A 23,772-nucleotide genomic window follows, 5' to 3' on the forward strand; every position below is an offset into this window, starting at 1 on the left:
TCTGTCTCTTCACTGCCACATAAGCTATTATTTAACTAAAGGCAGAGGGATTAGTGTCCTATAGTGTTGCTGCATTGTAATTGCTGTCTGATCTGCCTAACGGTCTTGTCAATGTAAGATCTAGATTCTACAGCCAAGATATATAAATTCTTTTAACTTTCATGAAATAAACTACTAACCTAGGGCATCAAGGCAATAGACAGAGTAACTATGAAGTAGTGCTAAAAGAATATCACCTTTCACTTATACTATGGCTTCACTAACACGTGATGTTGAAGAACCAGGGGTTTTGGTGAATATCTAATGTTAAAGAACTGTGTTTTGAAGAGTGAGGGTATCGCAGTCAGGGGCACGTACCCAGGTCCGAAAAGGAGGTGAAGTCTTGCGTGGCAGTTTGGTTTTCCTAAACGTTTGCCCGACGTTGGTGGACTGAGCTACGTGTGCACTTGTAGGGCTGGTTGGTACATGCAGTTGGCGTTCGTTTGCATGCAAAGAGATGCTCTGAACTGCAAGGAACTAATTTGCAAGTCGTTCCTAGCAGTGTGATAACTGTGCATGTAAATTAAGTGTTCAATGACATATATATTTTCTCATGAGTAGCTGAACACATGGGGATAAGTCAGTCTTGCAGGTGTTTATCTTTGTTAACAGAGTAGTTTCTGAAGGTTCGGTATTCGTATTTATCATGCAGATTTTTTTTTTTTTCTACTAATTGTTTACCTTGGATCCATTGCTTTTCCAAATTGTTTTTAATCTTTTTGTTAGCATCTGCTGACCGTTATCACACTGTAAATCTTACAGCTTTCAGCTTGCTTTCCTAACTCTATTATTCTCCGCTGTTATTTCTCATCAAATTAATACGGACTTGAAAGCAAAATTACGATGTAGGAGATTGCAGTATGATATTACAGAAATTTCCATCATCAAATAGATTTTCTTAATGGCACAATTTAAAATGTACCTACTTTGAAGTCTATCACCATTTGAAAAGTGTGTATAATTAGTACATTTATATAATTAGGCACAACTCTGTAAGTGATCACATGTAGAGTTTGTTTTTGCACTGAAGTAGGGGGAAGGAAGGGACTATGTTGCCAACTAAGGAAACACAGCAAATATGTACTGAAATTCCTAGAGGATATGTGGTTTCTATGTATTATTAACAACAATATCTACAATATCTACTGTGGTATTGCAGTAGCAGTAGAATGGTTGTGTGGGAAACATACTGAGCAAACAATATGTTCAGGAATCCCTTTTCGTATTAAATGTTTTGCGTTGCATTATTTTAATGTAAATGCAATGCAAGCACTTTCCTTATTATTGCAGTAATTTAAAATAAATATAAAGCTCTTCTGGCAGTGATGCATGAACATCTATGCACTTGATAGTGACAGATAAAAACGTGGGGATGGCACAACACTTGATTTTTTTTTTCATGATAAGCAGTGGTGCGTACAGCGAATGGGGGAAGGACTAGCAAATAGAAGTACAATAACTGCAGCACGTATGAGTGACTTCAGAGCTTTTTGGCACAGCAACTGAATGAAAACAAAATGCACTTTGTTTGATTGTTCACTGGATAATTGTGCATGTGCTCTAAGATTTTTTATTTTTTTTGAGCTGAGGCCCTGGAAGAGAGCTAAGAATGGCCTCCCAACAGGAAAGCACGTGTTTGCTAGATGACTTCTTTTTCATAAAGACAGGTAGGGTTGTTAACGTAATGTTCTGTTTGCTGAGGACAGAAACCATCCAACCCCAAGGTTTATCCCATGAATTCCTGCCTCCAAGACAGGCTGCCCTGAAGTGCTAGCTCTTCCTTAGAAGTCAGATAGCTGTGTAGAGCTGTGTCTACATTTAGCAAGCAATATGGGCTGAGAGGAGCAGATCTGCAGAACAAAATAATTTGTACTGAGGGCCCAGACCACACTGTGTCAGGTTCAAGAGGGTTTTCTCTTCAGTAGCTATAGTTTGGTCCTCTGAATCACATGCCACAAGCAGGTGGAAGTCAGTGGTGCATGTCTGGTCTAGCTCCATCAAAAGGAATTGGGTTCATCCGTTCTAAGACCACTCTGGGATGTGAACCAAAGCACGATAAGTGACAACAATCAGGAGTTTTATTACAAAAGCACACTTCTGCTCCAAGCCAAAACGCTAATGTAGCTTCCACCTTCAGGGCAGTGCCATGCTTGAGTGGAGAAGTACTGTAGTTAAGTGCACTGCATCCCTAGCTCCTACCAGCCTGGGAGTGAGAACCGTAATGCGCGTTGAGCCCAACTATCCTGCAGGGTTACATCTATTTTAAGTTGTGAAACTTGTTGCTGATTCATGCAGCTGTTTTAACAGCTGAGAAATGGCGATACAGCAATGAATATGCATTGAGCCATGCGTCTTTAGCTGTTGATGAAGCTGAATGCATACAGTCAGAGTCGGGTAGTGGTAATATATGTTATAATACAATAGTGCTGCTGGTAAATTGTAGCACAATGTAAGTGTAATCAGAAAAACATAAAATGAGGGCCAGGGCTTGGTGAAAGTACTATGAATGAGCTGTTCCATCAGTTTTGCCTGAAGCTGAAGTTTTTTTAATACAGTTGAACTTGAGGTTACTCAATTTTCAAGACAGTTGTTAGGGTGGATTTGGTTTTCAAATGAATTATCTAGGCAATAATCCAAATAGTGAAATCAGGGTGGGAAGAAGTTTGTATTTATTTTTTTTTCTGAATCGGTCAAGCACTAACACTGGGTTTTCAGGCTCCAAGAATACACTGAGTCTTCCCCCACCATGTTTGGCTTATATTAAAGTAACATCCCCCAAATGCCAATATCTCTGCACGCTCACGTAGGGCAGCACTGACAACAAACTTTGTGAACGGAGAGCAAAGTGCAGGTCTATTACTTTGTTACAAAAGCAAATATTTGGCAGGAGAAGATCCTTCCACGAAGCAACTAAAGGGCCTGTCCGTGAATAATTATGAATGAATTGAGTCTTGAGCTCTTGATGGAGGCGTCGGGTGGTGTAAGCAGGTAGTAAACTCCTGATTTGTTATAGCCAAGAGAAACTGGTGGGGAGAGTTGCTGTCATTTGCTCTTGTAATATGGAGAGAGTAGTAAGTGCTCAAAGAGACAGGAATATAGAAATGTTGAGATTTTATGAAGACATTAAAAATGTGGTCTTTACTAAAGTCTAGAGAGCTGGAATGGAGTGGTTTCTTACTGAACATATAGAAAATGTAGATGAAGCACAGAAGCAACTTTTTTTTTACTTAGAAATGGATGGAGCTTTACTACAATTAATGTAATAATACTTTTTTTTAATCATTTGGACTGTAGGGCTATAATCTTAGAATTCTCTTCTCTGCAGGAGTAGATTGTGGTGCTGCTAGAAATCCTCTCTGAAGTCTAAACCAGCTGGTCAACAGATTGAGAAAACAAATCAAATAAAACAATAACTGCACCAAAGCCAGAATTACAAAGAAAAAAAAAAAAAGGAAGCAGCAATGCTAATTGCTTGCTTTGGGGCCTGGAAGTATGTTTAAGAACTTCAAAAATTATTGTAAGTAGAGGTGAAGAGATTAAATTTAAAAATTAAAGTTTAGTGTACATATAAAAAGGCAATTGAAACTAAACCATTGGACAATCTGTTAGGCCAGAGAACAGTCTCTTTGTGGAAATGTTGGCACCTATAAAACTGTAGGTGTTTAGACTTTCTGGAGATCTTCAAGAGTGCTCAGAGGAGAGACTTTCACGCTGCAGTCATAGCAAATATGTTTCTGTGAATGTCTGAAGATTCTCAGTTAAATGACCGAACTATCTTTGAATTAGTCAAATAGTAATTTTTCTTTGCATTTTGTCAAACATAATTTTCTGTTAATTTAACAAAAGGCTTGGCCTGAAGAACATGAGTTTGACCAAACATCTAAAATGTCTTTTGGAATCAAGCAACAAGATCAATATGCTGGACTAAATTCCCTATTTGTGTAACTCCACAGGACCTAATATATTTGTTACAATGGATTAGTTTTACCCATGTGCTTTATTGCATATTTACTCACATGCAGCTGAGAAGGGAATCCTTCAACCGGTAACGTCAGATGTACTGTCTGGTTTCACAGATGTAGGTGTTGGAGAATCTGAACCTGAAGCAGGTTTTTCCTCTTGTTTTGTTTCTGTTATTTTGTTTTGCATGAGTTTTACAGTGATTTGGGGGCATGGGGAGGGGTGTGTGTTTTGTTTTGTTGTTTTTTTAAAGTTTTAAAGCCTTGAACAGTTACATGATAAATTATGGATGACCATGGGAAGCCTGGGGATGAATATTATTTTGCACGGTGTGGGTACACAGTGCTATTCATTTGCAATGGCCAACTTTCAGTGTGACTACAGTTAGATGACAGCACTCCTGATCCTCAACTTGCTGACAGGAGGTCTGGGAACACAACTGAGACTGGTTTTGGTAATTTTCATGAAGTTCCTCTGTAGTGGGATAGTCAGATACCATGTCTTAGCCGAGAGCTGAAAACCAGCTGCTGGCCAGTGGGTGCAGGTCCCTTATTTCCCCGTGAAGTGCTTGCATGAGCAGCACTATGCTCCGAAGGACTCAACTAACCACTGACCTGGGAGTTCACATTTACCCACCATGGAGTGTGTGCTCAGCCATGGGGCACATGCCCAGGGCTGGATTCAGTTGCTCACACCTAGTGGTGTCGGGGAAGCTCTAGCATATCTCAGCCAACCTCCACCTGCCCCTCTACAACACACAGATACCCCTTAGGGACTGGCCTGTGTAGATCTCTGAGGCACCCATGGCACCTCAAGTAGCTCCAAGTGCCTAGATTTAAGCAGCTGATCTTAGATACACCCTGATCTCTCGTGACTGTAATGAAAGCTCAGGTACCTCACCAGCTACAACCCAGGTTGTGATGGGTGGATTCATTCTGCAGGATAAGGGTAACACTGAGTTAGACCTGGCCAGCAGAAAAGGCAACAGTCTCTGCAGCTCAACAGCCTGACAGATACCGTGCAACTTCCGTGAGCTCGCTGTGGGATGATGATGTGGGAACAAACCAGCAAAACCCTCAGCTGCAAAAACAAGAGTGTTTGTTATATTTGGTATCACGGAAAAGACATTTAAAAGCTGGAGTTTCCTGACCGCTGCAGTGAGCTTTGGAGCAGCAATGTGCAAAGAAATGAAGGGCTCAGGGTTGGATTTGTCAAGGCTGGAGGAAAGGCTATTTACAGACCTATGGGATCAACATTCATCATTCTGAGTTTTAATTGCACGAAGTGGACTTGTGGAGGGGCTTTCCACCGTTCAGCTGTGGGTTTATGTAACGTGCTGTGTGAGTTTAGAACATGCTTTGGCTGGGAGACAGTTTTTCACGTGCTTTTTGGCTGGGAAAAGTTTAAATAGCTCTTTTAAAAACTAGGTTGTTGTTATTAAAGCGATACAATAGAGTTGATAAAAAAAATAACACCTGCTTACACCTCTTCAAATTATGTCTATTTCAGAGCTTTACGGATCGAATTATCTTTGCTTCACTCTAATGTGAATAGTAGCTACTTGATTCCTGACTGATGCTGGTAGTTCTTATGAAAATAAGCAAACCTGATCTGATAAGCTAAGCCATTATTTATTTTGTAATCACTCATCTGTGTTACAGAGATACCCTTTTTATGTTCTTCCCTCTGAGAAGGCTGCGTTCAGCTATGGATGAGGAGGTTTTGTGTGAACAGTTTCTAACTCTTCACATTACCGTAAACTGCAGAAAAATTTAACTTCTTTGTCATTCCAATAAAATCTGGTCACTTTGCAGCATAAAGCTTTCTCCAAACTAATGCACACTTTTGACAGCATTTCTTGATGACAGTGGCAACAAGATAAAAGCTTTAATGGCATGAACTTAGCATACTGTAGTTGGCTTGTTGGAGTTTTTTTAGAATAAATATATCTGTGAGATGACCTGTCCTATTGTCAATGCTGATTAACAACCCGCTTGTGCATTCTTGGTTGAATTTATGCTGAAATGCATCAATATGAGGCATTTGTAAAGTTTTGTGATTCTCTGCTCTTTCTGTTTCTGCCTTTTTGATAGGGAATTCCGTTATCATAGACACGATCAGTGCCCTGTGGTCTTCTTTGCATCCGTAACGTACAACATCAGAGTTCGGTCGATATTATTGTTCATCTGGCATTCCTTTCTTAATAAATTTTCCTACATTTTTTGTGCTGTATCATCTCAAATCATCGCACGTTGTGGGAGGAAAAACATCCTGATATCACTGTCAAGACGACTTTATTCTGAAACAATGAAATACGCAGGATGTATATGTCCATATGACAACACAAATGAGCATCCCTGGAAAGCACAGGACTATGGACACCTCAAAATTCACTGAGGCAGAGAAGTGCCACCGTCCTATGCATGCTACTAATTGCATACTATTTCTGTTCCCCTGGATGCAGCAGCAGCACATGTTGCTTGTTTTTGTCAATGCTGGAAAAGCAAGATTTTTTTTTTTTTAGCTTTCGATTCTGCATATATGCTGTTCTTTTGATCAAAGGCCGGGTGTTTCTCTTAGCCCTTTGACTGCTGCAAATATAGCTAATCATGCATTTGAAGTTAGAACTATGAACAACATTATGAAACCATACTTTCTATTTTACAATCATTTTTTCATCTGGGAGGTCATGGAGTTCAGCAAAGAAGCCATTTGCTTTATTGTACTGTGAATGTGAAGCCGGTGCTTCAAGCTAACGCTGATATTGGACATTTAAACTAATATTAGAAATTGCCCTACAATAAACTAATGTAAATATCAAATAGATTTGACTCCAAGAATGGGTTGTAAATAAAATGTTTCCTGCTTTGTATTGCTTGCTCTGTTCAGCTTGTCAGTAATGTAAAAACATCCTAAATTTGTCTTAGACGTCAAGTTTTCATATACTTAGGCAGATGAATTCTTAATCTTCAGGGCAGATTTCCATGCTGATCCAGAAGATGATGGTTTAAAGGGCTGACTTGCCTACAGGAGTCTAGTGCCATTTGAGATGTCCTACACTATTTGACCTGGCCTCCAGCTGCCACTCCAGGTGGGCACAGATCTCCTGGGTCATACCGGTGATAAGGCAGCATAGTGGAATCTGTAGTGATGCCAACGCCCTGAAGCTAAATACCTTTGCATCAACCTCTAAATGTGTTCGATTCAATAGCATCTAGGATCATTCTGAAGGGCTTCTAGTTCAGGCTTTTGAATTTCGTGATCTTGATTATGCATCTGTTAAAACGCTCTAAAAGTTTCACAAGCATATTAAATGTCAGGAGCATAAATTAGGTAATGATATTAATAATGATGGTTCAAGTGTACACAGTGATTTACAGGGAACAGGATATAGTTTCTTCTCTTAAGGAAGCTCTTAAAGACCTTAGTTTAACTAAGAGATTAGTTATGTGAGGACATGATAAAATAGTCTAGAAGAAGGTCAAGGCAAAGGAAAGATGTTTATGCTTAGCTGTTGCTGTTCTGTATCAGATCTTGTTGTCTTTGTGTTAAATATAGCCCTTAAAACTGACTTAAGCAAAAATTTCCAGGAAATGAAAACTTAGAAATCATCTTGAGTTTGTGTTGACTCTCGAGATGTGTTGAGAATGTTGTATCTTAATTCTGCTCTGGCCTTTGAATCTGTCCGTGTCCAGGTGAAAGATGAGGCTTGTAGTGGGACTCATTGATCCGGAGAGGGACAGAGGGTTTGGCCTCGTTTATAGTTTCCATACAAATTAAAAAATGAAATAAAAAGCCTTTTTTTTTTTTTTTTTTTTTTTTCCAAAGGACACATGTGTTTTATTCAGCATGGTGAAGTCTGGGAGCGTTACTTCTGCTATCCAAACAGTTTGTTTATCCTTAGTGTAAAGCTGTAGGATCCAAAGAACACTATTCAAACCTCAAGTTTTCTCAGTGACAAAAGCGTGCCTAAGCCAGAATTCAAGCAAGTACTTATGGAACACTTTTCCACTGTTTATCCAACTCTAAAATATAAAGCCAAAAATGTATCTGAAACAGGGCTTTTCAAGACAGATATAAGAACATAATGGTACTTCAAAAAAGTCCTGAGCTCCACAAAGCTCACGCATGGAAACAACAGATACTCAGCGTTTATAAAATATGCTGCTTGAGAATCTAAATATGGGCATAGGAGTGTCCACTTAAGCGCTCTGGTTCAAACAATTTGATAACCAGAGGTACTACAGCATGTATCAACAATTGTCATACCCCGATGAGGTTTTTGTCATGCCCTGAGGAGGTTAACTTCTAACTGATGTTAGCGTTTGCTGAAATAATTCTCAAGATTTTCTCACAGGAAGTGATGCAGATCAGCCGTACAGCTGCAAATCCAGAGCAACACCAGTAGAATTGATGGAATTACTTTTTGGATTTCGGTTGAGATAAAAATCTGGCCTAGGGGTTTCTTTAATTTTCAGCGAATTGTCAGAGAATTCTGTATGTTATTTTCTGTTTGAAGTATGCCACTCAGTCAAATATAGCTCTCAGCTTTTGGGAAAACAAGTCAATACTTCCTGGAAAGAAGAATCCGAGCATGCTTTAGCAAGCAACATTGTCATGTGTGTTTTGATCTTGTGATCTTTTTGCATCAAGATCTTTTTTTCTCCTTTATTGACTTCCATAGATCACTTAGACTAATCTTTTTTTTTTTTTTTTTTCTCTTTTAGATCCAGGCTGTGTACTGATGTCAGGAAGGGCTAGATTGCAAAGAGAGGTCAGAATGGGCTTTTTGGTTGATGGGCAATACCATCGAGTGTATTATCAGTCTTGTGCTAGAGCTTTGTAAGATTGCAAATGTTAAAACCAACCCAGCTAGGAAAAGCCAGGACGTTTCTCTTTGTGTTACTGCATAGCCATAATTCCCAAGATAGCATGGATTTACAACAGATACTAACGTAAGTATTTTCTCAGTGGCGTATCAATGGGCTTAAGCCTGTATATAAATCATTTGTACACAGGCATATAGGGGAATATATAAAGATATTTTATTAAGAGCTGCTGTAAAACACAAACGAGGAACCGTGCTGGAGTGATGCTGCTATCCCTAAATATTTGCATGTGTCTGAGGACACGGACGGATGGGATTTGCCGGAGTTCAGTCCTATTTTACAAAAATTTCAGTTCAGGAATCTCTGCTTCTATGACTTTGATTTTTATTCAGAGGCTCTGTAGCTAGTACTTTTGTCATCTTATGCTGCAGGGCTTGCGAGCCTTACTGGTGAAGTACCAGCTAGATGACTCTCTGCATTCACACCATGCAGTGCTGACAAGCAAGATCAAGCAAAGCCCACATTACAGCTCTCCTCTAAGATGATGCAGAAAAATCACTTCTTCTGCCTTTCTCTCGTCGTTTTCCCACTCCCAAGCTTATTTCAGCTTTTATTTGTGGTTTATTTCTTCCCCACATTGTTTCCTGTCTCTTTTGCTTTCCAGGATCTTCTATCCTTTGACCTTGCCCCACATCCCGTTCTACCTAGTTCCACATTTTTCCCAGTCTTCAGATGTTCCACTTTCTTCCTCAGGCCTATGTTTCTGAAAAAATCTATTTTCTTTCTCTTTGCAGACAAAGATAAGCTTGTATTTTTTTCTAGCTGATGTTTATTACATGCCATTAGGTCTCAAGGTCTAAAAGTAAATCTAACTACCCAATATATCAAGGTGAACAAAATATATTCCTTCTTCCTGCTGCCTAAAGCATCCCAAGATACCTCCTACTGCAGGACCATGTAGGTGTGTAGCTGGGTCACTGTAGAAATTGTCACCAAAGACTGAGAAATCATCTTCAGTGACGCAGTCTCCCAGCCCCCCGGACTTTTTGCTCTTGTTTTTGGTCCTGACCTTTCCCCAACAACCATCTTTCTGTGACTTACTGAGGTTAATATATTCCCATTCTGGCTGCTCCTTTCTCTTTTGCTTTGGTTATTTTTAGGTGACTCAGTTAAACCACGTCTTTTTCAATTTTTAAAGGAACTGTATTTAAGGTGTTCACAGAAGGAAAACTCTTTTACACATAAAGGCACTTTGTAAGCTAGTAGGGAAAGGTATAATGAAGACCCATAGCCAGAAGCTTAAACTAGGTGAAGGTATATATTTGTAACAGCAGGTAACTGACAGTGAAAGCCATGGATGCACCATCTCTTCAAGAGAATAGTCAATATTATTCAACTAATCATTTTTTTAACAGGAAATGCGAGTAGTCGAAATTGTAGCTTTATGTATCAACGTCCTCATATCAGTGACTTTCACCAAACAGCTTCTTCAAATTCAGTTTTCAACTTTCTTGAAGTTTTTATTTTTTAAGATCAGCTTTTTTTTTTTTTTTTTTTTAATGGGAAAAAGTGCATACCATAACTGGATACAATATCACAGAATGAATTTAATGACATAAATAAAGGTCAGATTACCTCCCTGGGCACACTGCTGTTTATACACATGTTTCTGTAGATGTGCCTTTATTCTTTGTTCCTGGATGTAAAATTTTTGCATTTCACATTCCTATATGCAGAATTTGGGGTTTAACTGTTAGAATGGCCTCAGCTGTGGAGTGTGAGCGTGCCAACATTACCAACATTTGCTGTAACTCTGACCTTCACGTGATCTTCCAGTTTTACCAGCACTGATTTTATAATTATTTCTAATGCTTGATCACTGTGCTTCATAACAATTCTGGTGCAAGTCCATCTTATTCCAGTTACTTTTTTTTTTTGTATTGGTACCATGTAGCACTTCTTTCCTTATTAGAATAGTTATATGGCATTAAATCAAACATGAAGTGTTAACTGTATTGTATCTACAAAGTTTCCTTTGTCAGCTAAACTTGTAATTTCATCAAAGAAAGATGTTGGGTTTCTCTTTGACCTGTTTTCTACAAAAACATGTTGATTGGCACTAATTATATTCCTTACCATTTGAATGTCGTTTCATTTTTTTGTTTGTTTTTGTTTTTAACTAAGTACAAATTGGCAGAGTGTTGCGTCTGTTGTCTTACTTGTCCCTTTTGAAGTGCTGCAGGAAACCAGTGCTCGTTCTCTCTTTTAGAATATTCAATACTAACCATCCACTGACTGTGTGAAAACTACATTTTTCTAAAAAGGTGAAAAATTAGACAGCTTTGACTTACTTAGCCAGTTCTTCATGCTGAAGGACTCCCAACTGCAAACTTCAAGGCTCAATTTTTGCATTCCTTAAAGAAAGTGTCCCAGATATTATTTATTTAATTTTTTTAATATGGAAAAGACATTGTTTTCCCTGGCTATATTTCTCAGAAATGGCTGAAGAGCTATCCTAGAAAATTTGGAAAATTAATTGTCTTCAGCAAGTACAATTCGATGGCAACTTTCAGCCCAAAAGGTTAAGTTTCATGGAGCTGAAAACACCCAAGAAAAATTCTGAAAAAAGAGGAGTTAGAAAATTCCAGTGAGGGATTGTAGCATCTCTTCTGCTCCACATACACACACCAATGTGCACTTTTAATATCATGTCCCTCATTTTACTTTCTGTAGTATTTTTTATTTTTATCTCAATCAGCTAATTATATCTTGGATGATTATTTTTTCATCCAACTCTTCTTGCCGTTATATATACGTGGTTGGTATTTTATGTGCCAACAATCATAGGAAATAAATTTCCCCATTATCCCATGATATATTATTATAGGAAAAACCTTCAATGCGAAATTAGGGGATTTAACAGGGCTGGAGGAAAACCTGATTTGTTTCATTGCCCTCTGGTGGCCTCGCCGCACGTCTGCAATGGCAAGAAATGCAAGAGCTTGTTTTCTTTCTCTTTGTGTGCAACACAAACCATCAGGTTTCTTGTCATTTGAGTGTCCTAAAGTTGTTTGTCCACATTTGTGTAAACCACAGAGGACTGCTTCATAAATCAGATAAAGCTGAATTGTTCTGGTGGTGCTTGTAAATGATGACAACAAGGGATTCGGTGGAATTTCTATTTTGCTACGGAGAAGAGGAAGATGCGCATTACCTGTATGAATATTATTTACCAAGTGAATTTTGGGAGGGACACTCATACGTGATGGCCCATCATTTAAATATATACAGACTAGAGAAGTAGACATCATTTTTGAGGCATTGTTTTCTGCTGCCGTTGCTGTGTATAATTGTGAATTCATCACACAGTCCAGCTGAAGGAGGGCTTGGCAAATGGTTCATCCAATTTATTTGTAAATTATCCTTCCATCTTGGAGTGGAAATCTTCATTGGCATCCACAGGGGAGGATCACTCTGTGTGTACAGGTCCACTTGCAGGTGCAGAGATGTTGAAGGCCCATGAGAGTTCATGGTTTTGTGTCCTGAACTTGCTGAGCATCTTCAGCTGCATTAATACCCACAGACATGATAAACGCTCAGCACCTTTCAGAGGGAACTCTTCACCGTTGTCACACTCAGTGCTTGACACTGGATAGAGACCGCAGTAATCAATGGAATCTAATTCTCATTTTGCAAAGAGAAAGAATATGACTTTCTGCCTCCCCTGATTTCATTACAAGATAACGTTTCAACAAATACATCAAGAAGGTGCATTAGGCGCAGTGAATTAGATACGTACGAGACATACCGAGGATAGGAAGAAGGGGGTGTAACGCTTATGTTGGAAAAAAGATTGTAATATTAAGAACAGCCTTTTCTGAATTAAAAAATCCAAAACAAAACTTGAGGCAAAGATATTAATTTCAAACGGTAAGATTAGAGAAAATCAAACACTGCTCCAGGCTGGTTGCTGCTGTCTTTTACTTTGAGTTAAAATGCGATGCACGACTGAATTATGGCTTCTTAGTCTTAAAAATGGAGTAACTTTTTGCTGTAAAATGCCTGTCTAATATAAATTGACTTTATACAGTGTCATATTTCTGCACTATCCTGGAAGGAGAGGGAGGGGAAAAAGCTTTACAGGGCATTTTGGAAATGACAGCACAGTTCTGGCTCAGATAGTTGTTTTAGGTCAGGCATTAATTTAGCATCACGAGAAAATCACAGCTTTCATTAGAGAGCAGAGCACGGGTGACTCGAGCACCTGTGCAAAAGAGATGAAAGCACATTTATTTGTACGTCCGTGTTTGCGGATGCGCGTTGAGAGCGTAGGCAAAAAAAATATTGCAGCTTTGCACTTACTTCAAAAAATGACTCACTCCCTCTGGTGGGAACATTTAATTCTGAACGTGTGATGCTGCTTTCCCTCCTCCTCCTCCTCTTGCATCCACCCCCCCACCCCCCCCCTCCCCGCCACATCGCATTCATCTTACTTGGCGTGACATCTGCTCCGTGTGCTGCAGAGCAGCGCTTTGGTTTCTATGGTAGCTGCTGTAGCCAGTGGACCCGGGTGGAGAGAAGAGGAAGAAAAAGCCCAAAGTGGCTGGATTCAGGTGCACAATGGCTGTTTGCCCTCAGCCAGTGGCCTGGGATGTGTTTGGAGACGTTGCCCCCAGAGTAGGTCGCTCCCATGGCCGGTGACTGCTGGGGTGGCCGGGGCCAGGGGCATTTGCTTCCTTCTCCAGTGTGAAGTGGCAGAAGGACAATAGTCAAGTGGAGGATGTGAATAGCAGATTGTGGGTTTAGTTGAACTTCACCCTATGTTTCCTTTTGTCTTGTTTAGGCCTCCAGTTTTACAGAAAACGGTCCTCGGCTTCTGCCTTTCAGATGGTGAAAAAGCAGATGCCAGACCTAAGATATTATAATTAAGTGTCTATTTATAACATAGTTTGTCATTAGAATTACCATGTCATTTCTTAAACAAGAGAGGATAATGCCAGTTCACAATCTATACCTGTAGCTTGGTGTTTTGTTGTTTTTTTTAAAATTTTATTTTAAACACAGTTCTTCTTTGATTTGTTCTAGCTCTGAATTCATTGAGGCCTGAATTATCATCCTGCTGTATCATCTGTAGCTTCTTTGCTCCTCTGTCCCCCCAGGTATAAACACCGGGATTCTGAGCTGGCTCACTTCAGCTACAGTGAATTCAATAAAATACAGAGCCCATGTCTTCATTTTTAAAAAATTCCCTATGTAATGGAATCAGAATCTGATTTGTGTTTCTTGGTTGAAAAACCCGTGAGGATTGTCATTCACGTCGCAATGTCATGGCTCGTGGGGCATTGCTGCTATGAAACATCTTGTTTTCAGAGCCAATGTTATCATGTTATACCATTACAAAGATGTATTTATTTTAGAACAGTTCGTATGTGGGACACTAAGCCTGTAGGAGTTTGGATTCTCTAGTAAAATTAATATTAATTTGGAAAATGGGAGAGGAAAGATTGTCGGAGCTTAATATCTCTCCTGTTCCCTGTACCTGGCACCACGTGCCAGTGTTGGTGTGTGAGTTCATGGATAATATTGGGCTTTGACACGTCTACAGAGAGAAAGCTACTAGCTTGGTGGGTAAAGTTAGTGTTGGAGGTTCTTTAGAGAACTCCGAATGGTCTTTTTTTATAGCAGATGAACAAGTCCTTTTCATGTCCGTGCTTCTTTTATTCCTTTTCTTTGAAAAATCTTTTTTTTTTTTCTTTTTTTGTTCCATTTTCTTTAACGCTCAGAATTTCAGGAAGCTAAGGCCAAGTGTTTTGTCTTGTCTGAACAATATTTTGCATCTTCCGGCATGCCTGCTATACTTTGTGTGGTTGTATTATCTAGCTGCGTGTGTATCTTGCATCTTTTCCATTTTGTCAGTTATTCCCACTTAATCCCATATAATCTTTCCCTGAGTCTTTATCAGTGGGCCAGATACCATATCCCCCTCAGTCTGTTTTAAGTAGCTGTCAATGCCATGATACGTTCTCTAAAACTTGGTTGCAGACTGTTGTCTGTGGCGCTCTGGTGCTGTTCTAAAATAACACAAATTAGGCTCTATTAGGAAAAAAAAGATATCACAGAAAATTATGCCAAAAGAAGAGGAAGACCTTTTACCAGTCTCCTTTATCTATGGTTATAACCCCATTTTAAAGTGCTGCTTGGATGCCTGTTCTGCCCTTAGTCTTGCTCCTGTTCCCATCTGTTGTGTAAAGCCTCTTCCAGTGGCTTGGAAATCCCATCCTAGTCTCACATCTTTAAGGACATCTCGTTTCTATTTTTTATTAATAGTCATCCTTATAAACTGCTTTTCTTTTTTCTTTTTGTCTAAGAGCAGCCAGCAGTGAGAAGCTTCATTGCTTTTTAAACTGAGTAAGCATCTGACTTGAATCCCTTGAGTTGCCTAGAGGTCAATTGCTTTGCTAAATTCCACACTGTCCTTCTAAAGGTAGCTGTGAAAAAAAAAAAAAAAAAAAAAAAAGTTAAATATCTCTAAAAGATGTGAAAGTTCTCTGAGTCCTCCCCCTCACTTACCGAGGGCACCCACTGTAGATGGCTCCTGGTTTCTCTCAAATGGCCAACTATCCTGTAACGGTGCTGTTCGTTGCCCTGACTTTGATGGTAACTGATTTCTTCGGGAGCTGAGATCATCCTACGTTTTCCAGTATTTGGCCCTGAGCAGTCATAGACCCTCTGGTCCACTTTGGAGAGGTGGAATATGAATTCTGCTTGTAGGAGATGCCACGTCAGGAGAGGGGGATGCAGCCTGAGCAGTTACTTGGAGGAGGTGAAGATCTCTTCCTAAAATGTAGGTGCTGGAAATAAACTGATTATGATCAATAAGGATGTAAGACAAACAACAAAACCTGAAAGTCCGAGGGCTGCTTCCAATTGTGCAGACACCTGATTTATTCAGGTTATAAGTTATATACTGATATCAGTTCCTCGGGCCCGGCATGGCTTTCATTTTACATGCATGGCACCATGCTCGTGTTCTCAACTTCCATTTGCTTTCTTGGCTACCGCCTCAATATATATAGTTCATACTACTACTACTAGAATAATGCCTACTCAAAGGTTCTTCCTTATCATTGTATAGAGTCCACGATGTATTGATTGTAGGTGGAGCATTGTTATATTTACATTTTTTTATGTTTCTTTTACACCGATTGTTGTTTTCTGTGTGGTATTTTTTTGTTTTTTTTTTCCTTGAGATCAGCCAGTTTATGACTTATGTGTCTATGTATTGATCTATGTTTGGAGATAATATTCAAAGGGATTAGCACGTAGCAATGATATATTAAATAGTGTAATTCATCATCCTGCAGAGGCCATCATTAATTTAATTTGTTTAATTAAAGTAGCCCATTAAAATGCTGGTGCTGGATTTACTTACTGGCATAAAACCACTACTGGCTTCCTTTTTGTTAATGGGACATAATATTATACAGGGTCTCAACAACTTCAACATTTTACTAATTGAGTCAGCAGTTCAATTTGAAATTAGTGTTGCTGGGAAGGAAAAACAAATCAAATATAGAACCTAGTTAGCATTTAGAACTTAAAACAGGGGGTTTCCTTATTTTCTTTTTAGTGAATGTGAGCAGGAGGTCAGGTTGTTATGTGAACATTAAAAAATGTCATCACCTGACCTGCTGTACACCTGACAATGCGTCATGTTTATACTGACAGAAAAAAGCAAACAAAACAAAATGAAAAGGTAATGAGGTAGAGCACGGAGGGGCTGTGAAATCTTCCCCTCAGAAAGCTCTGCCATGTTTACTAATGCTGCTGGTTCAATATAAAAATGCAACTTGCAGTAAAATGCCACTGTGTGGGTTTTTTTTTCCATTTCAACTTGTACTTTTGGAATTTGCCCATGGTAGAAAAGACAAAAATGAAATAATTCCGTATCTGAGCATAAAAGCACAAAATATATATCCATAAGAAGGTTTCATTTCTACCATGGTTTTGAAACATGGTGCGTTGAGTGGAGAAAGTCCAGTTTTACCCCTTTGGTGAAGTCTTTATTGGTGACATTTCAGCCCTCACCTTCCCGCAGGCTTTCCTTCTGTGTGACTTCTCCTGAATTCTTCCCTCTTTGTGCTGCCTCAAAGTGAAACCTTTTTTTTTTTTTTTCTGTACAAAACCACAATAAATGCTTGTTCTTGGAGCTGGCTGAGCCATCCTGGATGACCTACACCGGTTCCTAAACCTTGAACACAGCCTGGTAATTCTGTAGTAGATGGTAGGGTAAAAATTTGGTTGCCTAACTTAGCACTTGGTGCAATTTGAGATGTTTTGGGATATCTGAGACATTTGTATGGGTCTGTTAGATGAGTCGGAGGACCTGCAGGAATCCTGCACGCTTCTGGATCAGCAGCTGGAGTTCATGGTATCTATGGCTGGGCCACTGAATCCAAGCTCCAGTTTACAAGCAGACACCTACCTCTGCTGTAGGTTTGTCCAGAACAGGCTCAGGGAGTGAGCTACAATTAAACACCTTGCTTGGGCTCTCTCCTTGGGCTCTTTTATTCTTTATTACAGGTCCACGTGAGAGCTACACCGTTCATGGTATGCTAAATGTGGTTATGGCCTGGGTCCAAGTGCTGCCCCGTGGATGTGCACACTCTTCCGTTGTTAGCGTGGTTGCTTGCGTGGTTTTACCCTTGTCTCACGATCTCCAAAGCTGTGCCCGTGAGGGATCTGAGGGTGGCGAGGTAAAGGACAGTTCCCGAGAGGCTGTTTCAGTGTGACCAGACCGTTGGGAGTAGGAGAGTCTGGTTGCTTGGACGTGAGCCCAGCTGCACCGCCGGCCCTGTGGACTGCACAATGAATAATGAATGATTCAGCACGCTTTATTTTCCAGTATGAATGAAGCCATTCCACATCAAGAATTACTTCTGTGAATGAGAAGGGCATACTTACACTGTTGCCTTTGATCACGGTGAAATCAAGGAATACTCGTCTCCACAGTTGTTTTAAATAATGCACTTCACTTAGATGGGTGTCATTTTGCCTGTTGAGAAAATTGATGGAAATGTTTAGCAAAACCAGTGCCGTAACCTTCTCTGGTGGTTGGAGATTTCCAAATGCACCAAGAGGTAGGACCTGGGGACACTTCTGGGGGACGCTGTGAGGCAGCAGGGAGGTACAGGGCGGGTAGATCTGGGATCTATAGGCCAAGTTATTTTCTGTGGAACTGGGGAGCTTAATGATAATGTGGAAGACATTAGTTCAGACCCCTCTGCAGTAATGTGTACAACTCTGGTCACTCATCCAGGACAGACGCCGAAGAGTCTTGCCAGGATGATCAGGGAACACCGAAGTGTTAAACAAGAAAAGACTGTGATTTGTTATCTAGCAAACAAGCTGAGCAAAAAAAGAATTATTTTTTTTCTAGAAATAGGAAAGGAGTAAATATCAGGGAGAGGGGAAAAAGCTGTAAAAAGCTGTTTAAGGTAAAGAACAATGTTAGCACAAACGCAGGTGGGTATAAATTGGCCATCTTTACATTTTGGGTTGGAAATTAGATGCTTTATAATCATGAGAGCAGCTGGGTTCAGAAGCAGCTGCCCAAACAGAATAGAGGGGGTAAGAAATCTGACGATTTACGCGACAGTACTTGCAAAGTTCATGAAAGCATGTATGCGAGCTTCCAAGTGGTAGCAAACCGAATTTGTAACACAGGAGAAGGTTTTTCAGACCTGTGGCCTATCAGTGCAAAGTGCTACAGTTTTATGAACTAATTTATCCTCAGTTTTTCCCTCTTTTAAAAGAGCTGGGACTGCATTAAGACATTATACTGCATCCCATGCCTTGTCTTTATGAATCTGTAGATTCATTGGGAGAACCATTACTTAGTTCATCAATATTTAATTTCCTGGACCCTACGGTACACCTGTTTTGTGTGTCCCACTGTTCACAGTTTTCTGTGTAACGTCACAACTTGCAAAGCCTGATGTACTGAAAAGACGTGATGTACAGAAAATAAGCAAGTTCTGTGGCCAAAGAGTACTCTGATGATGGTAGAAAGCTAGATTTCCTGGGATCGTACACTGACAGCCAGTCAAATTACAAATGCCTGGTTGTCAACATCATCATAAAATACATTATTTAAAGTTAACCATGAAAAACTCATACACTGACCACAGAACTGGCAACATCTAGGTGATGACCATGAGCGGAGAAAGCTCAACACATCTCTTTCTATGCAATAATCACAATGTAAGATGGCTTCTTCTCTTTGCTAATGATGACTGATTAATCTATCCCTGCTTTATATTATATATATATTTTATTTTATTTTTTACCATTCCCATATGTCTATTAAGTTCATAAAAGTGAATCTGATAAAAGATGAGGTAGAGAGACCCCCAAAATTTGGAGCGACGTCTCACGCATGTAAGTTCATTTAGCTCCTCGGTAACTGATAAGTGAACTTGGACAATAAACAAGAAACTGTTCATAAAAATGAGTGCTAATATTCTCGCAAACTATGCATGCTAACCTGAACAAAAAGTCCTGATTTTAAAGTTTGGGTGTTTCAGCTGTCAGACGGGAGTGGCACTATCTCCTGATTAGCCAACCAATTCACCAACGCACGATAGATTTCAATTTCATTTTCACCAGTGAATTTAGAGTGAATGCAGGTCACAAACAGGTAAAATACTGAAATTAGCCCCTTCACAGATATTGAATGAATAGTCTAAAAAGGGCTATATTCATGGAGTAAACTGCCAAATAGTCTGTGAATGGAAGCAATAGGGGGTTTAGATCTTTTGAACAGATCTTCATTTCCAATTTCAGGCTCCATTTTGCCAAAGACATCAACACTTGAAATAAATCCCAGATACTGGTAAATCCATGGTGTCTCCTGCAGGACCAGAGGTTTCCCGTCAGTAACCATATTTAATTCAGATGATCAGTGTATCTGAAAACACTACTGAATATTTCAGCATATCCCTGATGTGGAGAACTGTATTGCAAATGTGGTTTGATTTAAAAAAAAAAAAAAACAAAACACCAAACACAACCAAAAAAACCCTACTAGGTTAATTATTGCTTTGATTATAGAGCTAGAATTGCCATCTGTCACAAGCTCTGTGGGATGACCAAGCTTATTTTGGCTTAGTGTTTTCCTACATATAATGTTTATTATTCCCAAAATAATATAATGTGGGACAGATAACTGTCATCCTGGGACAAGTTGTCATGTGGTGACTTAACTCATATCATCATACTGTACCATAATGCAATTACATTTTCATGTGCTACTCTATTAGGCTGTGAGCTACATGATATTATATTGTGCGTAGCTCAGAGTTGTGATACGGGGAGAAACAGTGCATCTGACTGACATAGTTCATCTGTTTAATTAACGTTACTTCCATGTAGCGAGCGTCTAGCAGTGAGCCAGTAGCTTTCTTGAAAGTTGAGAGCACTTGGGAAAATACGATGCTACCATCAGATTAAAATATCTTCATTTTTTTGAAGGATCCTCCTCAGATCTATCACAAAACAACCTTCTTCTGGGAAGCTGTAAGATCAAGTCTCCTGGTGCTGACTGTTGTTGCTGTATTAGAAGGAAAAAGGCAGAAAGACATCCAGTTTTGTTTGAGGCTTTGCAGATAAAAGTGAATATTTAGCTATCATCCTAAACTGAAAATACTTCCAGGTGAGAAAACACAAATCTGTGGAAATGCCACTAAATAAACAGGCAGATCTATTATCCCCTAGCTCGAGTTTTAATTGAGCTTGGGCTCTAATTCTGGGAAAATATATCACCGTTATCAGCCTTGCTATGCTGAGGGCTGCAGATGGTGGGAAAAGTTTCAAGCTTCTTACCATGTAAAGTTTGGGAAAAACTCACATTCAGAGCCATAAGTAAATTAAAGGATCATTTTACACACTGGCAAGGTAACATAGTGACACCACTAAAGCCTCTTGCAGGTATTTTTCCCTAAAAAATAGGTAGAGGAAAACTGTAGGATGTGTCATTCTTACCTATTAGCTGCTGCTAAAAAGATACCTCCATGTCTTCGCATGCCATTCCACCCTGTCACTTACTTCTTCAGGCTTTTCCTTTGCGTTTTTTGATCTAGACACAATAAAGGATATTTGAACCCAAGATGTGCGAGCCGAACAACTTCCGAATGTTTGGATTTTTTTCAAGTGTTTCATATTAAGCTAATCAACCGTAAAGGAGAGGGCCAGGGTGTTACCTCCTTTTTCAGTTTATTGAAGTGATCCTGATGGAAATCCTTATGACCGTATCTAATCACTTAAAAAGGTGGAAAATAAAAGAAAAATTAATTGCCAGCAGCCTAGCTTTCATGGTGAGCTATACTGACAAAATGCGATGTCTGTCTATAGGCAATGAATAAAGTGCATGTGATTTCAAACTCCAGGAGATGAGAAAAATCTGTAGCAGGTCTCTTGTCACTGCCTTTTCTGGCCGAATAGAAAAAAAAAAAAATAATTTTTTTTTTTTTTTTCACAGTTTTGCTGTGGAACACTCTGTGCAAACAATCCTCAAAATCCCAGTTACTGAGCTTTTCAATTAAATTCCCATCAAAGCCACAAATAGAAAAATCAGTATGGTTCATCTAGCATTTCTGAAGTTGCTCAAATACTGCCAGAAAAAGGACACACTGGCAACGTTCTTTTCCCTCTATTGTTTTGTTAATGATTTTTTAAAAAAATCTGATATTTTAGGGTCTCGCTTCTGAAACTTGAAACAAACTTAGAAGCTTGTTTTCCTCCCCTTCACGCCTTAAATATGACTTCTTAGTAACTGCTTGATTATGGCTGGTTGGGGGTGTATTTCTCCCAAGACAGGACGATACCAATAAAAGCAAATTCTTCCTTGGGCAGCTGAGGACCTGTCAAATGCACTCGAGCACGTGGGGCTGTGCGTGCTCTGGAGGACACCCTCCAGCCATGCCCGAGGCAGCGCTTGGAAGTCCCGTCGCAGGGCAGAGCTCTTTTGGAGGGTGAACCTCAGAGGATGCGCCGGAGATACTCAAGGAGACTTGCAATTTCAGACGAGGTGTCAGGATTGGGTCCCTGAAGTATTGCAAACATTTTTGCTGACCGTCTTTGCAAGCGGGTGCAAAATTGTAAACCTAGCTGCCGTGTCAGCATCATTTTAATTAAGTATATATTGCTTTATTTAGCTGTACGGATAGCATCAGTTGTATTATTTCTCTAAATGAAGGACTGGAATGCAAATGGAGTGCATTTAAATGTAGAGAGCAAAGGATGGCATTAAAGTAGGAGAAAACATCTAAATGAAACACAGAGAAAAGAGTTGCGTCTCGGTGATACTGCTGCTTATGGCAAACTTGGTTGAAATGTGCATTCACCCATTATCTTAACTCCTCGTGTGCACACAAATCGCATTCCCAGCTTAGTCAGAGCCTGCAGACTGTTAGCACAGTCACCGGGGTGTTTGGGCAGCATTATTAAAACAGCATTAGTATGCAGCAAGGTGCTCCTCGCCCTGCTAAATCACTTTGTAAAGTGGGCCTACAAGCTCTCCCTCTCTTTGTTATGACAGCATTACTCCTCGCGCTTCTGATGCAAGACTAATAAGACTTAAAAGTAGAGAGCTAAATTAGGTAGATGGCGAAATGAAGGCAGGGGTAGAGACTGAACTGGGCTGATGGAAAAGAGTGGGCTGGTGGGAGAGGCAGAGAGAGAGTGAGCATAGATGGGGAGAGGCCCGGGGGAGTCGGCTGCATGAAGAGGGCACAAGAGGCCTGAGCAGGAAGGGAATTGAAGCTTATTCTGAGTCTGGCGTGATAAAGATGGCTGAAGTGTCAGCATTAAAAAGAAGAAAATGAAAAACCCCAATATTTGCGAAACAAGATGATCCAGTGAAATGATGCATGTGAGGAAGAAGAGAGTGAGGAGTAAGGAGGACATAATACACGAAGGGAATAGAGAGATGAATGGCTGGAAGATTAGAATATTTCTGTTAGACAGAAAGAACGTTCAAGTCATCTTTCTTTCTTTTTTTTTTTTTTTTTTCCCTACAGACTTTTAGTTCAAGAATGCTTCTAACCAAACAGAACGCCGTATTCCTGGTCCTATATGGTATTTTTTAACACTTGCCAAATGGTGTCTGCTAGCTTGTAACAGATGTAAAAGATTATTTCCCAAATCTGCAAGAATTGTCACTTTACACTTGCAAAGTGAAGACGTCTTGACTGGAAATACAGGAAGAATGAATTATGCATGAAAGTGCTGCATGCCTATTTTTAATGGTGCATGGGCATAGTCTGAAATATTATTTGTTTCTTTGGCTTACGTTTGAGAGGGGTGTGAGTAAGGGAAGAATGAGAAGGTGAACAGGGAAATCTGTTTTAAAAACCTGTGCTCAGATTTCCTGATTATGGAGACACCAGTCCAGCACTGCAGAGCAATACTGCTCTGTGAGGAACTTAAAATAGTATGTTTAAAATGTTAGTAACTTCGTAGTACCTTTGTCACCATCGCTAATAAAATGGCGTTACAGCTGCAGGGCAAGGCAGCATTAAGAGTAGGCTTCCTAAATTCAGGCAAGTTAAATGATTTATTTATTTATTGGCCATACAGAAGCAAAACAGAAGCAATGCTGGTCAGAGCAGTGTTTCCCCTTGCAGCATGGAAGAGGAACGCACGTTTCTTCCCGTTGTTTTGAAAGTCACAATTTGGAACATCAGGTGGAAGAAGTGACGACTTTCCCACTGCGCTGGCTTGTCGTGGGTGATAGATGGCCCATACTCCCCCATCAAAGACCTCGCGCATCCCTTGTTTATATCCAGTTGTAAAGGACGGGGAGAGTGAACAGCTTGCACATCAGAAAGTTTGTACTGGAGGGGAGATTAATGAGATGGAGACATACTTGCTAGAGCCATTTGGA

The 23,772-nt window shown here is 39.9% G+C and overlaps 1 protein-coding gene across 1 annotated transcript in view; it reads left to right on the top strand.

Moving 5' to 3' along the window:
- Positions 1-23,772, top strand: part of MSRA (methionine sulfoxide reductase A) — a 290,882-nt gene that overhangs the window by 197,746 nt on the left and 69,364 nt on the right. The gene's annotated exons all lie outside the window — the stretch shown is intronic.

The sequence above is a fragment of the Athene noctua genome, chromosome 1, assembly GCF_965140245.1.
Source record: "Athene noctua chromosome 1, bAthNoc1.hap1.1, whole genome shotgun sequence".
NCBI lineage: Eukaryota > Metazoa > Chordata > Aves > Strigiformes > Strigidae > Athene > Athene noctua.